This window comes from Oncorhynchus keta, chromosome 17 (assembly GCF_023373465.1).
Source record: "Oncorhynchus keta strain PuntledgeMale-10-30-2019 chromosome 17, Oket_V2, whole genome shotgun sequence".
NCBI classification, from domain to species: domain Eukaryota; kingdom Metazoa; phylum Chordata; class Actinopteri; order Salmoniformes; family Salmonidae; genus Oncorhynchus; species Oncorhynchus keta.
Genome location: NC_068437.1, coordinates 30935952 through 30953923, shown reverse-complemented (window position 1 = coordinate 30953923; position 17972 = coordinate 30935952).

The following is a 17972-nucleotide window of genomic DNA, read 5'->3' as shown; positions in this document are numbered from 1 at the left end:
AGGTTGGAGTCATTAAAACTCGTTTTTCAACCACTCCACACATTTCTTGTTAACAAACTATAGTTTTGGCAAGTCTGTTAGGACATATGCTTTGTGCATGACACAAGTCATTTTTCCAACAATTGCTTTACAGACAGATTATTTCACTTATAATTCACTGTATCACAATTCCAGTGGGTCAGAAGTTTACATACAGTCAATTTAGTGTGCCTTTAAACAACTTTGAAAATTCCAGAAAATGTCATGGCTTTAGAAGCTTCTGATAGGCTAATTGACATCATTTGAGTTAATTGGTGGTGTACCTGTGGATGCATTTCAAGGCCTACATTCAAACCCAGTGCCCCTTTGCTTGACATCATGGGAAAATCTAACGAAATCAGCCAAGACCTCAGAAAAAATTGTTTCAAGTCTGTTTCATCCTTGGGAGCAATTTCCAAATACCTAAAGGTTCCACGTTCACCTGTACAAACAATAATACACAAGCATAAATACCATGGGACCACGCAGCTGTCATACCGCTCAGGAAGGAGATGCGTTCGGTCTCCTAGAGATGAACGTACTTTGGTGTGAAAATGGCAAATCAATCCTAGAACAACAGCAAAGGACCTTGTGAAGATGCTGGAAGAAACAGGTACAAACGTATCTATATCCACAGTAAAACAAGTCCTAGATCAACATAACCTTAAAGGCCGCTCAGCAAGGAAAACACTGCTCTAAAACCGCCACAAAAAAGCCAGACTACAGTTTGCAAATGCAAACGGGGACAAAGATCGTACTTTTTGGAGAAATGTCCTCTGGTTTGATGAAACAAAAACAGAACTGTTTGGCCATAATAACAACCATTATGTTCGGAGGAAAAAGGGGGAGGCTTGCAAGCCGAAGAATACCATCCCGACTGTGAAGCACTGGAGTGTCAGCATCATGTTGTGGGGGTGCTTTGCACTTCACAAAATAGATGGCATCATGAGGAGAAAATTACATGGATAGATTGAAGCAACATCAAGACATCAGTCAGGAAGTTAAAGCTTGGTCGCAAATGGGTCTTCCAAATGGACAATAACCCCAAGCATACTTCCAAAGTCAAGGTATTGGAGTGGCCATCACAAAGCCCTGACCTCGATCCTATAGAACATTTGTGGGCAGAACTGAAAAGGTGTGTGCTTGCAAGGAGGCCTACAAACCTGACTCAGTTACACCAGCTCGTTTGATCCAAGTTAAACAATTTATAGGTAATGCTACCAAATACCAATTGAGTGAATGTAAACTTCTGACCCACTTGCATCTTGGCTGATTTCTTTTGATTTTCCCATGATGTCAAGCAATGAGGAACTGAGTTTGAAGGTAGGCCTTGAAATACATCCACATGTACACCTCCAATTGACTCAAATTTACCAAGCTGTTTAAAGGCACCGTCAACTTAGTGTATGTAAACTTCTGACCCACTGGAATTTTGATACAGTGAAATATAAGTGAAATAATCTGTCTGTAAACAATTTTTGGAAAAAGTACTTGTGTCATGCACAAAGTAGATGTCCTAACTGACTTGCCAAAACTATAGTTTGTTAACAAGGAATTTGTGAAATGGTTGAAAAACGAGTATTAATGACTAACATAAGTCATTAAGTTACTTCCGACTTCAACTGTACACTGCATTCCAACATAACATTCTAACATACTGTTTCCAGACTCCAGTCCTTGAGTACCCCCAACAGTCCACATTATTGTTGTACTCACCTGATTCAGCTCATTTAGCGCTTGATGAATAGTTGACAAGTTGAATCAGGTGTCCAGGGCAACAAATTGTACTGTTGGCGGTACTTGAAGACTGGAGTTGGGAAACACTGTGTTAAGCCGTGTTCACACTGGCAGTTTGAAGAGTCAAATCCTATTTTTTTGCATTTCTGATTTGAATCTTCTTTTTCCTGCGGTCTGAACAACCAAAAACTACATGGAATCGGATATTTCAAGCTACATTTTAAACCACCTTCGTATTTGGTTTGAAGTCAGCTACAAATCTGATTCCTAGCCATGTGATTTGTGTCTGAATGGACAAATCTACCCTCAAGGGAATTTTAGACTGTTACATTTTTACATTTTTTATTTTACTTGTTATCTTGTTGCTTGCTAGCTATTCTGTTAAAAGTTTGACAAGAAAATGATATTTCTAATTGGCTTGTTAAACAAATGTGTCAAATTAGTGAAACAACCCAGCTAGCTAGTTGAATGCATTGGCTAGTCAAAAAGGTCTTGTTTTGAAAGTTGGTTCATCTTATCCCTTGAGGCCTTAAAAGTGTTCTTGCAATGTGATTTTGAACATTCAAAGCAACTGGGAAACGTCCATGGCAGACAAATCAAATCAAATTGTATTAGTCACATGCGCCGAATACAACAGGTGTAGTAGACCTTAGTGAAATGCTTACTTATGAGCCCCTAACCAACAGCGCAGTTTTAAAAAATACAGATAAGAATTAGAGATAAGTAGCAAGTAATTAAAGAGCAACATAAAAAGATAACATACACAGGGGGGGTGCCTGTACAGAGTCAATGTGTGGGGGCACCAGTTAGTTGAGGTAGTATGTACATGTAGGTACAGTTATTAAAGTGACTATGCATAGATGACAGAGAGTGGCAGTGGTGTGGAGGAGGGGGGAGCAACGCAAATATTCTGGGTAGTCATTTGAATTGATGTTCATTTCTTGGGGGTAGAAGCGGTTTAGAAGCCCCTTGGACCCAGACTTGGCTCTCTGGTACCGCTTGCCGTGCGGTAGCAGAGAGAACACTCTATGACTAGGGTGTTTTAGGGCCTTCCTCTGACACCGCCTGGTATAGAGGTCCTGGATGGCAGGAAGCTTGGCCCCAGTGATGTACTGGGCCGTTTGCATTACAGTCTGTAGTGCCTTCCGGTCGGAGGACGAGCATTTGCCATACCAGGCAGTGATGCAGCCAGTCAGGATGCTCTCGATTGTGGAGTCGTGCCTGGCCGTGCAGTCATGAGTGAACAGGAAGTACAGGTGGCGGCTGAGCACGCACCCCCGAGGGGACCCTGTATTGAGGATCAGCGTGGTGGATGGGTTGTTACCTATCGTTACCACCTAGGTGTGGCCTGTCAGGAAGTCCATGATCCAGTTGCAAAGGGAGGTGTTTAGTCCCAGGTTCCTTAGCTTATTGATGAACTTTGAGGGCACTATGGTGTTGAACACTGAGCTGTAGTCAATGAATAGCATTCTCACATAGGTGTTCCTTTAGTCCAGGTGGGAAAGGGCAGTGTGGAGTGCAATAGAGATTGCATCATCTGTGGATTTGTTGTGGCAGTATGCAAATTGGAGTGGGGCTAGGGTTTCTGGGATGATGGTGCTGATGTGAGCCATGACCAGCCTTTCAAAGCACTTCATGGCTACAGACGTGAGTGCTACGGGTCGGCAGTCATTTAGGCAGGTTACCTTAGTGTTCTTCGGCACAGGCACTATGGTGGTCTGCTTAAAACATGTTGGTATTAGACTCGGACAGGGAGAGGTTGAAAATGTCAGTGAAGACACTTGCTAGTTGGTCAGCGCATGCTTGCAGTACACGTCCTGGTAATCCGTCTGGCCCTGCGGCCTTGTGAATGCTAACTTGTCTAAAGGTCTTACTCACATCGGCTGTGGAGAGCGTGATCACAATCTACCGGTACAGCTGGTGCTCTAATGCATGTTTCAGTGTTATTTACCTCGAATCGAGCATAGAAGTAGTTTAGCTCATCTGGTAGGCTTGTGTCACTGGGCAGCTCTCGGCTGTGCTTCCCTTTGTAGTCTGTAATGGTTGACAAGCCCTGCCACATCCAACGAGCGTCAGAGCCAGTGTAGGTCAACTCAATTTTCGTATTGACGCTTTGACTGTTTGATGGTTCGTCGGACGGCATAGCAGGATTTCTTATAAGCTTCCGGGTTAGAGTCCCGCCCCTTAAAAGCTGCAGCTCTAGCCTTTAGCTCAGTGCAGATGCTGCCTGTAACCCATGGCTTCTGGTTGGAGTATGTACTGTACGTATGGTCACTATGGGGACGACGTCATCGATGCACTCATTGATGAGGCCAATGACTGATGTGGTGTACTCCTCAATGCCATCGGAGGAATCCCGGAACTTATTCCAGTCTGTGCTAGCAAAAACAGTCCTGTAGCTTAGCATCTACTTCATCTGACCACTTTTTTATTGATCTAGTCACTGGTCCTACCTGCTTTAATTTTTGCTTTTAAGCAGGAATCAGGAGGATAGAATTATGGTCAGATTTGCCAAATGGCTGGCGAGGGAGAGCTTTGTATGCATCTCAGTGTGTTGAGTATAGGTGGTCCAGAGTTATTTTTCCTCTGGTTGCAGATTTAAAATCCTGATGGAAATTTGGCAAGACATTTTTAAGTTTCCCTGCATTAAAGTCCCCGGCTACAAGGAGCGCTGTCTCTTGGTGAGCATTTTCTTGTTTGCTTATGGCAGAATATAACACATTCAATGCAATCTTACTGCCAACCTCTGACTGAGGTGGTATGTAAACAGCTATGAAGAACACAGATGAGAACTCTCTCGGTAGGTAGTGTGGTCCACAGCTTATCATGATATTACCTCAGGCGAGCAATAGCTCGAGACTTCCTTAGATATAGTGCACCAGCGTAATTAAAGGAAGTGGGTTATTCGATCGCCTTAGAATTCACAGAAGGCAGCCCGCTCTTTGGCCCCTGTTTCTCCGCCTCCTCTTCACGCAGATTACGGGGGTCGGGTCCTGTTCCCGAGGGAGACGTATATCCTTCGCCTCAGGCTCGTCAAAGTCGTGAAAGAAGAAAAATGATTCTGCTAGTCTGTGGTGAGTAATCGCAGTCCTGATGTCTAGAAGTTATTTTCGGTCATAAGTGACGGTATCGGCAAAAATATGTACAAAATACGTTTTCAAAAATAAGTTAAAAACGCAGAAAAACATACAAAAAACACAATCGGTTGGGGGCACATAAAACGTCTGCCATCTTGTTGTCACCTTAGCTTGCTACATAACTTCTGTGTGATTGGAAGCACGAGCACCATCAATCAGCCTACACCACTGTGAACACACCTGTCGTTACTATGAAAACTAGCCATGTCAGCAAATGACTGCTGTCTGAACACACACAAATCCAATTTGGTCACTTGTAACTTGCTGTTTGGACAGTCAGTATTCCAAAACGGATGTGAAAAACAAAACTGAGCATTAAGGTCTGTAGTGTGAACTAGGCTTTAGAGTGTGATGTTGGAATGTAGTGTATATGACAGGATTCAAGACTTTAACACTCTAAACTGGGTTATTCGAGCTCTGAATGCTGATGCGCTGAAAGCCGTAGTATATGAGAACATATACCCCGGGTATGACAACATTTATTTGTAATATTCTAATTACATTTGTAATTAGCCAAATTTAAAAAAGGGGCCGATCCTTAAGAGGTTTTATGGGTATGCTTGTAATCATTAAGGACTGGGGAGTTTTTCAGGATAAAAAATAAACAGAATGGAGCTAAGCACAGGCAAAATCCTAGATGAAAACCTGGTTCAGTCTGCATTCCATAAGACACTGGGAGAGTCATTCACCTTTCAGCAGGACAATAACCTAAAACACAAGGCCAAATCTATACTGGAGTTGCTTACCAATAATACAGTGAATGTTCCTGAGTGGCCGAGTTATAGTTTTGAAGTAAATCTACTTGAAAATCTATGGCAAGACCTGAAAATGGTTTTCAAGCAATGATCAACAACCAATTTGACAGAACTTGAAGAATTTAAAAAGAATAATGGGGAAATGTTGCACAATTGAGGCGTGGAAAGCACTTGGACTTACCCAGAAAGACTCACAGCTGTAATCACCGCCAAAGGTGCTTCTACAAAGTATTGACTCTAGCAAAAAGACAGTACCAGACAACAACAGATATAGACAGAAATTATACTGTACTTATCACTCCTGGACTCCTCTAGCTATGAAGCATCAGAGCCGAGACCGAGAGACTGAGAAACAGCTTCTATCGCCTGGCCATCAGCCCCAAACCTTGAGACTACTGTCCCATGAACGCTGGTCACCTCATATTCTGTTTATATGCTGTTGTTTACTCACTGTGCCTTCAAAGTATTCATACCCCTTGACCTATTCCAAATGTTGTGTTACAGCCTGAATTCCAAATATTGAATTCAATTTTTTTTCTCACCAATCTACACACAATATCCCATGATGACAAAGTGAAAACAGGTATTTATAGAATGTATTCCAAATTAAATACAGATCCTATTTACATAGGTATTCACACCCCTGAGTCATTAAGCCAGTGACTCTGCCCCTGTAATAGGGTTAGAGGCAGAGAATCCCAGTGGAGAGAGGGGAACCGGTCAGGCAGAGACAGCAAGAGCGGTTCATTGCTCCAGAGCCTTTCCGTTCACCTTCACACTCCTGGGCCAGACTACACTCAATCATATGACCTACTGAAGAGATGAGTCTTCAGTAAATACTTAAAGGTTGAGACCGAGTCTGCGTCTTTCACATGGGTAGGCAGACCATTCCATAAAAATTGAGCTCTATAGGAGAAAGCCCTGCCTCCAGCTATTTGCTTAGAAATTCTAGGGACAATTAGGAGGCCTGCGTCTTGTGACCGTAGCGTACGTGTAGGTATGTACGGCAGGACCAAATCGGAAAGATAGGTAAGAGCAAGCCCATGTAATGCTTTGTAGGTTAGCAGTAAAACCTTGAAATCAGCCCTTGCCTTAACAGGAAGCCAATGTAGGGAGGCTAGCACTGGAGTAATATGATCACATTTTTGGGTTCTAGTCAGGATTCTAGCAGCCGTATTTAGCACTAACTGAAGTTTATTTAGTGCTTTATCCGGGTAGCCGGAAAGTAGAGCATTGCAGTAGTCTAACCTAGAAGTAACAAAAGCATGGATACATTTTTCTGCATCATTTTTGGACATAAAGTTTATGATTTTTGCAATGTTACGTAGATGGAAAAAAACTGTCCTTGAAACAGTCTTGATATGTTTGTCAAAAGAGAGATCAGGGTCCAGAGTAACGCCGAGCTCCTTCACAGTTTTATTTGAGACGACTGTACAACCATCAAGATTAATTGTCAGATTCAAAAGAAGATCTCTTTGTTTCTTGGGACCTAGAACAAGCACCTCTGTTTTGTTCCTTGTTTAAAAGTAGAAAGTTTGCAGCCATCCGCTTCCTTGTGTCTGAAACATAGGCTTCTAGCGAGGGCAATTTTGAGGCTTCACCATGCATACCTGTTCACTCCTCTCCTTGAAGGCTTTACAGACACTCTCCACTTCCAATTTAGTGTACCCTGCGTGTTCAACCCATGTGGAATGCCGGGTCTCTGGCAGTGTTTGGAATTGCCGATCCTCGGTCAAGAACGGTAAGTTCATCTCAGCCCATGCTGCCCTTGACTTTTTAGCCCTGATGGATACATTGATCAAATCAAATCAAATCAAATTTATTTATATAGCCCTTCGTACATCAGCTGATATCTCAAAGTGCTGTACAGAAACCCAGCCTAAAACCCCAAACAGCAAGCAATGCAGGTGTAGAAGCACGGTGGCTAGGAAAAACTCCCTAGAAAGGCCAAAACCTAGGAAGAAACCTAGAGAGGAACCAGGCTATGTGGGGTGGCCAGTCCTCTTCTGGCTGTGCCGGGTGGAGATTATAACAGAACATGGCCAAGATGTTCAAATGTTCATAAATGACCAGCATGGTCGAATAATAACAAGGCAGAACAGTTGAAACTGGAGCAGCAGCACAGTCAAGTGGACCGGGGACAGCAAGGAGTCATCATGTCAGGTAGTCCTGGGGCACGGTCCTAGGGCTCAGCTCCTCCGAGAGAGAGAAAGAAAGAAAGAAAGAAAGAAAGAAAGAAAGAAAGAAAGAAAGAAAGAGAGAATTAGAGAGAGCATATGTGGGGTGGCCCGTCTTCTTCTGGCTGTGCCGGGTGGAGATTATAACAGAACATGGCCAAGATGTTCAAATGTTCATAAATGACCAGCATGGTCGAATAATAGTAAGACAGAACAGTTGAAACTGGAGCAGATCACCTCAGAGAACTTCTACTCAAGCTTCTCTCTTCATCTGACTATGTTTTCTCTCATAGTCCAAGAGCATCTGGTCGTTGCGGTTGTGACACAGGGCTACTCATTTCTCCTAACTGGAGATGCTCTCTTTTCTACCTCTCTCACCTGTCCATCTGCTCATTTGAATTCCATTCTGTCAGATGTCCACTCAAGCTTAACATTGTCGTCATCTATTGCCCACCATGCACCCTTGGAGAGTTCCTCAATGAGCTTGACACCTTAATAAGCTTATTTCCTGACGATGGCTCACCGCTCTTCATACTTGGCAACTTCAACCTCTTGACGTCTGCCTTCAGTTAATTACTTTCCAACTCTCTCTTTCCCCTCCTTGGCTCTTTTGACCTCACCTTTTCTCAATCCCCTCCCACTCACAAGGAAGGCAATACATTGACCTCATCTTTACTAGAGGCTGTTCGCCTACTATTCTAATAGCATCCCCCCTCCAGGTCTCTGATCACTACTTTGTTTCCTTTTCTGTCTCCCTTTCCTCCAACCCTATCCACTCATGCCCTACCCAGATAGTCATGTGCCATCGCAATCTTAACCTTCTCGCTTCTACTACTCTATCCTCTTCTATCATCTTTCTCTTCTGCTAAATTCTTCTCCCTCCGGTCTCCTGATTCTGCTTATTTGACCCTACTCTCCTCTCTTTCCTCATCCTATGACTCACATGGTCCCCTTTCGTCCCCGTCGGGCCTCCCCTCCTGCTCCGTGGCTGAGGGACTCATTGCAAATTTCCACAACAGGGCTGCGGGCAGCCGAGAATTTTTTTGAAAATATAAACTTCCAGGGGACCTATCATCCTTTCACTACGTCCTCTCTACCTTTTCACTGCATCTGATGCTTAAGCCACTTTCTATCACTCTAAATGTCAAGCTTCTGCCTCTCACCCTAGGAAATTATTTTCCTCCACCTTCTCCCTCCTTAATCCTCCACTCACTCCCACTCCGCCGACAACTTTGTCAACCACTTTGAAAAGAAGGTTGATGACATTTTCTCCTCATTCAGTCAGCCTATTAAGTCCACTGGTCCCACTCATACGGAACTACCTTACTCCCTGACCTCTTTCTCACCTCTCTCTCCAGACAGAATCCTGTGACGAGTGATGTCTGGGCACCCGACAATCTGCCCACTCAACCCCATCCCCTCCTACCGTCTCCCATTCCTGGGGTAGCAGGGTAGCCTAGTGGTTAGAGCGTTGGACTAGTAACCGGAAGGTTGCAAGTTCAAATCCCGGAGCTGACAAGGTACAAATCTGTCGTTCTGCCCCTGAACAGGCAGTTAACCCGCTGTTCCTAGGCTGTCATTGAAAATAAGAATTTGTTCTTAACTGACTTGCCTAGTAAAATAAAGGTAAAATTTAAAAATATATTTTTTTTAAACATTTAAATTCCTCACTTCCCTCAACTCATCCCTGACCACTGGCATGTGCATGAAAGACCGTTACTTAAACCTGATTATTTGTCATTGGCAAAGGCACTCCAGCTGGCTTTTCAAGTGGAGTCAGCAATAGAATGCCCTCTCTCCAGTCACTTGCTTTCACTGACACGGACAGCTCAGCTCAGACACTAATACACACAAGCGCTTCACCCCAACGAGAGAGAAAGTGATTCAAAAGCTATGAGAACGTGTTACTCGCTTCAAAACCACGTCATCCCCGTGGAAACTGCAGCTCCTCTGCCCACAATTCCAGAGATCAAAACTGTCCCACACGCGGCCAATCATGCTGGAATTGTGGCAAATTCAACCACTTTGCTAAAGTCTGCAGGTCTACACCAGCTGACACTCAACAACGGTATGTTCCAACCACCATCATTCACAATGTCAGCTCTGGACAAGATGCATTTAAAACATGCACTCTGATGATTGATGAGGTCATCCTGCCCCTCCTCCTCAAACTTATTCTCCCATCAACCACTGGGCACCCGCTCAACTTCCCTATGTGGTTAGGGCAACTCCAACATTGACATTGTGGGGTCCCTCCAGCTTCCTGTTAAATACAGTAATAAAGCTTTGCATGCTGTTCAGTTCCACATGTCTTGCCATGGTGCCAACCTCCTGGGCCTCAACCTGTTAAGCAGCCTAGGCTTCTCCCTCTTGGACACCAGTGGTTCAGAGATCCTCACTATCACCACCCCACGGCAGCACCCTAAACTGTTCGATGGCTTGGACTGCCTCACCTCCTTTGCACACTAGACCCCCGTCATACAACCTGTACGCCACATCCCACTGGCCCTTCGCGCAGACGTTGATGCCGAGCTCTGGCGCCATATAGAGGAAGACATCATCGAGCATATCGATGCATCCCCCTGGATCTCAAACCTGGATGTGGTAAAGAAAAATGTATCATCAGTGGGCCTGCGTACCTGTGTAGACAAACAAGGCCATCATCCCAGACAAATACCCCCTGCAAAAGAGCCCACTGACCTGTTCTACGGCTTCACTGTGTTCACCAAGCTGGACTACATCAGTGAAACCTACAGGTGCCGCTACACCCCAGCAGCTGCAACCAACTTAGGGGTTTTCCGCTACAGGTGTCATGTTCTTTTGGCAGCAACTGGGGGCAGAGCTTAATCCAAATGCATGAGAGGGAATCCCAGGAATTGTTCATTGGCCCACCACCATGGTCCATGATGAGCACCTACACAGCGTGTTGACTGCACTGCCAAAACACTATGTCACTCTCAATGGAGAAAAGTGTTTATTCTCTGTCCCGGCCATTGACTTTGTGGGATTTCTCTGTATGCCTGGCAGATAACTCTGCTTGGATGTCGGCCCACCATCTCAACCAAGACGGAGCTTCTCATCCTCCCAGGGAAGGCCTGCCCTCTCAAAAACCTCTCCATCACAGTTGACATCAACAGTGTCACCCTCTCTGTGTGCAAAGAACCTTGGCATGACCCTGGACAACAACATCGTTCTCTGCAAACATCAAAGCAGTGACTCGCTCCTGCAGGTTCATGCTCTACAACATATGTAGAGTATGACCCTACCTCACACAGGAAATGGAGCATGTCCTAATCCAGGCACTTTGCCCCAAACGTTTTGTACTCAGGACAAAGTAAACTCAGTAAAAAAAAGAAAAGTCCTCTCACTATCAACTGCGTTTATTTTCAGCAAACTTAACGTGTGTAAATATTTATATGAACATAACAAGATTCAACAGAAAAACTGAACAAGTTCCACAGACATGTGACTAACAGAAATGGAATAATGTGTCCCTGAACAAAGGGGGGGTTCAAAATCAAAAGTAACAGTCAGTATCTGGTGTGGCCACCAGCTGCATGAAGTACTGCTGTGCATCTCCTCCTCATGGACTGCACCATATTTGCCAAGGCACCTGCATGTTACTGGACATTTCTGTGGGGAATGGCCATAGCCCTCACCCTCTGATCCAACGGGTCCCAGACGTGATCAATGAGATTGAGATCCGGGCTCTTCGCTGGCCATGGCAGAACACTGACATTCCTGTCTTGCAGGAAATCATGCACAGAACAAGCAGTATGCTGGTGGCATTGTCATGCTGGAGGGTCTTGTCAAGATGAGCCTGCAGGAAGGGTACCACATGAGGGAGGAGGATGTCTTCCCTGTAAAGCACAGCGTTGAGTTTGCCGGCAATGACAACAAGCTCAATCCGATGATGCTGTGACACCGCCCCAGACCATGACGGACCTTCCACCTCCAAATCGATCCCCCTCCAGAGTACAGACATCGGAGTAACGCTCATTCCTTTGACGATAAACGTGAATCCGACCATCCCCCTTGGTGAGACAAAACCGAGACTTGCCAGTGAAGAGTACTTTTTGCCAGTCCTGTCTGGTCCAGTGACAGTGGGTTTGTGCCTATAGGCGACATTGTTGCCGGTGATGTCTGGTGAGGACCTGCAAGCCCTCAGTCCAGCCTCTCTCAGGCTATTGCGGACAGTCGGAGCACTGATGGAGGGATTGTGTGTTCCTTGTGTAACTCGTGCAGTTGTTGTTGCCATCCTGTACCTGTTCCGCAGGTGTGATGTTTGGATGTACTGATCCTGTGCAGGTGTTGATACACGTGGCCTGCCACTGCGAGGATGATCAGCTGTCCGTCCTGTCTCCCCGTTGCGCTGTCTTAGACGTCTCACATTACTGACATTAGGGCTAGGCGATATGGCAAATCAATTATCACGATATATGTATTTTTTTTTTCATTCGATAACGATATTTATCACGATATGAATCGAATAATATTTAAAAAGGTGCGTATCTGCTTCAGCCTCAAGAATGCCTCATGCCTGAACAAACCACTAGGCAAGTAGCCTAGTGGTTACAGCGTTGGGCCAGTAACCGAAAGGTTGCAAGATTGTCAGCTCGGGGATTCAATGTAAAAATCTGTCGTTCTACCCCTGAACGAGGCAGTTAACCCACTGTTCCCCGATAAGCCATCATTGTAAATAAGAAGTTGTTCTTAACTGACGTGCCTAGTTAAAGAAAGGTTACATTTTTTATTTTTTGAGCTACACATAAAATTATACTTTAAGGAAAATTGCTCCCTGGCAGCGAACATGGAACACGTACCTGGGGTCAATTAAATTGATGAGCCTCTTGAAACCTTCCTTTTCCACTGTGCTAATTGGTAGCATGTCCTTAGCAATGCAATGCATAATAGCATTTGTGATGTCTGTCTTTGATGTTTGCTTGTAGGACATAAACACTGTCAGTGTTGACTGCTTCGGGCAAACATCCCTAGGTTGGCTGGTGCTTGAGGGGCGTTTATCAATACCGTGGAGCAAACTCACACTTCCTGCATGTTCCAAAGAGGGATTTTGCTTCAGATGTTGAAAGAGATTTGTCGTATTACCAGACTTCGTAGCCACCTTTCTACGGCACAATTTGCACCGAACATTGGTCTGCTCTTTGTCGGACTTCAAAAGCCAAACCACTGAAACAGTTTAACCCTTTATCAATAATATATTTGTTGGAAGCTGCTCCTTCTCCATGGCTATCACTGCCACTGTTTTCGCCTATATCACTAATTTTTCGTGGTTAAATAGTGGCTACTCCATCACTCGAGGTGCTAAGTGGGCGTATACCTCTCCACGTGCATATCGTCACTTCTTGCTGCGTCAGAGGTGAAATGGACTGCTGTACCTAATTATTCTATATCGACATTATCAAAAATGAATCTCAACATTTTTATATCGTTAGAGGGAATAATTACCTCAATAATTATTGATATTGATTTATTGCCCAGCCCTAACGGACATTGCAATTTCTTGCCCTGGCCACGTCTGCAGTCCTCATGCCTCCTTGCAACATGCCTAAAGCACGTTCACGCAGAGATGAGCAGGGACCCTGGTCATTTTTCTTTTGGTGTTTTCCGGTGTCAGTAAAGGCCTCTTTAGTGTCCTAAGTTTATCACTGTGACCTTCTGTAGCTCAGTTGGTAGAGCATGGCGCTTGTAACGCCAGGGTAGTGGTTTCGATCCCCGGGACCACCCATACGTAGAATGTATGCACACATGACTGTAAGTCGCTTTGGATAAAAGCGTCTGCTAAATGGCATATATTATATTATTACCTTAACTGCCTGCCATCTGTTAGCTGTTAGTGTCTTAACGACCGTTCCACAGGTGTATGTTCATTAATCGTTTATGGTTCATTAAACAAGCATGGGAAACAGTGCTTAAACCCTTTTACAATGAAGATATTTGGATTTTTACGAATCATCTTTGAAAGACAGGGTCCTGAAAAAGGAACATTTATTTTTTGCTGAGTTTATATTTCTTTGCCACATCACTTTAGTGCCTTATTGAAAACAGGATGTATGTTTTGGAATGTGTTTCATTCTGTGCAGGCTTCCTTTCATTTAGAATAGTATTGTGGAGTAACTATAATGTTGATTGGTCAGTTTCTTCAAGTGCAGTTGCAAAAACCATCAAGACCCAGAGTTACCTCTGCTGCAGAGGAAAAGTTTTGTATTTATTATGGAGCCAAGGCAGCAACTACTCTTCCTGGGGTCCAGCAAAATTTAGGCAGTTATACAATTTTAAAAACATTACAATACATTCATTACAGAATTCACAACACACTAAGTGTGTGCTCTCAGGCCCATACTCCACTACCACATATCAACAACACAAAATGTGTATGTGTGTGTATAGTGCGTATGCATGTTTTGTGCCTGTTTGTGTTACTTCACAGTCCTCGCTGTTCCATAAGATGTATTTTTAGCTGCTTTTTAAATCTGATTCTACTGCTTGCATCAGTTACCTGATATGGAATAGAGTTCCATGTAGTCATGACTATGTAGTACCTCCCATAGTCTGTGCACCTCCCATAGTCTGTTCTGGACTTGGACTGTGAAGAGACCCCCCATGTCTTGTGGGGTATGCATGGGTATACCTTCAGCTTGTCAACAACTCAGTTCATTAGAGTTACCAGCCTCAGAAATTGCAGCACAGATAAATGCTTCAAAGTTCAAGTAACAGACACATCAACTGTTCAGAGGAGACTATGCTAAATGTTTTAGCTTTAATTTACAATCTGTAAAAACAGCAGTACCAGTCAAAAGTTGGGACACCTACTCATTCAAGGGTTTTTCATATTTTCTACATTGTAGAATAGTGAAGAGATCAAAACTACGAAATAACACATATGGAATCATGTAATAACCGGAAAAAAAATGTTAAACAAATCAAAATATATTTGAAATTCTTCAAAGTAGCCACCCTTTACCTTGACAGCTGTACACACTCTTGGCATTCACTCAACCAGCGTCACATACAGTGCGGCAAAAAAGTATTTAGTCAGCCACCAATTGTGCAAGTTCTCCCACATAAAAAGATGAGAGAGGCCAGTAATTTTCATCATAGGTACGCTTCAAATATGACAGATAAAAATGAGAAAAAAAATCCAGAAAATCACATTGTAGGATTTTTAATGAATTTTTTTGCAAATTATGGTGGAAAATAAGTATTTGGTCAATAACAAAAGTTTATCTCAATACTTTGTTATATACCCTTTGTTGGCAATGACAGACGTCAAACGTTTTCTGTAAGTCTTCACAAGGTTTTCACACACTCTTGCTGGTATTTTGGCCCATTCCTCCATGCAGATCTCCTCTAGAGCAGTGATGTTTTGGGGCTGTTGCTGGGCAACACGGACTTTCAACCCCGTCCAAAGATTTTCTATGGGGTTGAGATCTAGAGACTGGCTAGGCCACTCCAGGACATTGAAATGCTTCTTACGAAGCCACTCCTCTGTTGCCCGGGCGGTGTGTTAGGGATCATTGTCACGTTGAGATGTGTCTGTTACTTGAAGTCTGAAGCATTTATTTGGGTGCAGTTAACTCTTCTGCAGAAGAGGTAACTCTGGGTCTTCCTTTCCTGTGGCGGTCCTCAGGAGAGCCAGTTTCATCATAGCGCTTGATGTTTTTTGCGACTGCACTTGAAGAAACTTTCAAAGTTCCCGTATAGACTGACCTTCATGTCTTTAGGTAATGATGGACCATTGTTTCTCTTTGCTTATTTGAGCTGTTCTTGCCATAATATGGACTTTATATTTGACCAAATAGGGCTATCTTCTGTATACCACCCCTACCTTGTAACACAACTGATCGGCTGAAATGCATGAAGAAGGAAATAAAGTAACTTTTAACTAGGCACACCTGTTAAATGAAATGCCTTCTTGATGCTGGTTGAGAGTAGGCCAAGAGTGTGCAAAGCTGCCAAGGCAAAGGGTGGCTACTTTGAAGAATATAAAATATATTTTTGTTTAGCACTTTTTTGGTTACTACATGATTCCTTCCATATGTGTTATTTCATAGTTTTGATGTCTTCACTATTATTCTAAAATGTAGAAAATAGTAACAAATTTAAATAAATAAAAACCTTGAATGAGTAGGTGTGTCCAAACTTGACTGGCACTATATGTTATGTAGGAAAAAGTCAGTTATAAATTATTCTGTCTTGGTTAAAAACAAGTTGTCATAGGCATTTGATTATATTTTCAATATACTTGCCCTCTCGTAAAATTCTGTAAGAATAATGTGAACACCAATTATTTATAGTGCCAAAAATAAAGGGTTAAATACATAAAACAAATAACGTTCTGATCTTTCTTATATCGCCCAGATATAGGACATACACTTCAGAAAAACTTTATCTGTTCCATGTAGTGAATATGTTATTCAATGTGTTTGTATGGGCTAATAGCAGTATGTCCAAATACAATGTTCATCAAATACTTATTAAATATTGTTGGGGGATACTTCAAGCTGTCTTAGAATTAAAACAGCAATAGTATCATTGGTATGACCTAAATACAATTCCATACAGCTTAGTAGGCATGATTATCAACAATGAGACAGCCTACAGGGAGGAGGTGAGGGAGGGCCCTTGGAGTGTGGTGTCAGGTAAATAGCCTCTCACTCAATGTCAGCAAAACAAAAAAGAGATGATCATGGACTTCAGGAAACAGCATTGGCCACTTTAATAAATGGAACACTAGTCACTTTAATAATTCCACTTTAAGAATGTTTACATGTCTTGCATGACTCATTTCATGTACAGTGCCTTGTGAAAGTATTCGGCCCCCTTGAACTTTGCGACCTTTTGCCACATTTCAGGCTTCAAATATAAAGATATAAAACTGTATTTGTTTGTGAAGAATCAACAACAAGTGGGACACAATCATGAAGTGGAACGACATTTATTGGATATTTCAAAGTTTTTTAACAAATCAAAAACTGAAAAATTAGGCGTGCAAAATTATTCAACCCCTTTACTTTCAGTGCAGCAAACTCTCTCCAGAAATTCAGTGAGGATCTCTGAATGATCCAATGTTGACCTAAATGACTAATGATGATAAATACAATCCACCTGTGTGTAATCAAGTCTCCGTATAAATGCACCTGCACTGTGATAGTCTCAGAGGTCCGTTAAAAGCGCAGAGAGCATCATGAAGAACAAGGAACACACCAGGCAGGTCCGAGATACTGTTGTGACGAAGTTTAAAGCCGGATTTGGATACAAAAAGATTTCCCAAGCGTTAAACATCCCAAGGAGCACTGTGCAAGCGATAATATTGAAATGGAACGAATAGCAGACCACTGCAAATCTACCAAGACCTGGCCGTCCCTCTAAACTTTCAGCTCATACAAGGAGAAGACTGATCAGAGATGCAGCCAAGAGGCCCATGATCACTCTGGATGAACTGCAGAGATCTACAGCTGAGGTGGGACACTCTGTCCATAGGACAACAATCAGTCGTATATTGCACAAATCTGGCCTTTATGGAAGAGTGGCAAGAAGAAAGCCATTTCTTAAAGATATCCATAAAAAGTGTCATTTAAAGTTTGCCACAAGCCACCTGGGAGACACACCAAACATGTGGAAGAAGGTGCTCTGGTCAGATGAAACCAAAATTGAACTTTTTGGCAACAATGCAAAACGTTATGTTTGGCGTAAAAGCAACACAGCTCATCACCCTGAACACACCATCCCCACTGTCAAACATGGTGGTGGCAGCATTTACATTTACATTACATTTAAGTCATTTAGCAGACGCTCTTATCCAGAGCGACTTACAAATTGGTGCATTCACCTTATGACATCCAGTGGAACAGCCACTTTACAATAGTGCATCTAAATCTTTTAAGGGGGGGGGGGTGAGAAGGATTACTTTATCCTATCCTAGGTATTCCTTAAAGAGGTGGGGTTTCAGGTGTCTCCAGAAGGTGGTGATTGACTCCGCTGTCCTGGCGTCGTGAGGGAGTGTGTTCCACCATTGGTGGAATCATGGTTTGGGCCTGCTTTTCTTCAACATGGACAGGGAAGATGGTTAAAATTGATGGGAAGATGGATGGAGCCAAATACAGGACCATTCTGGAAGAAAACCTGAT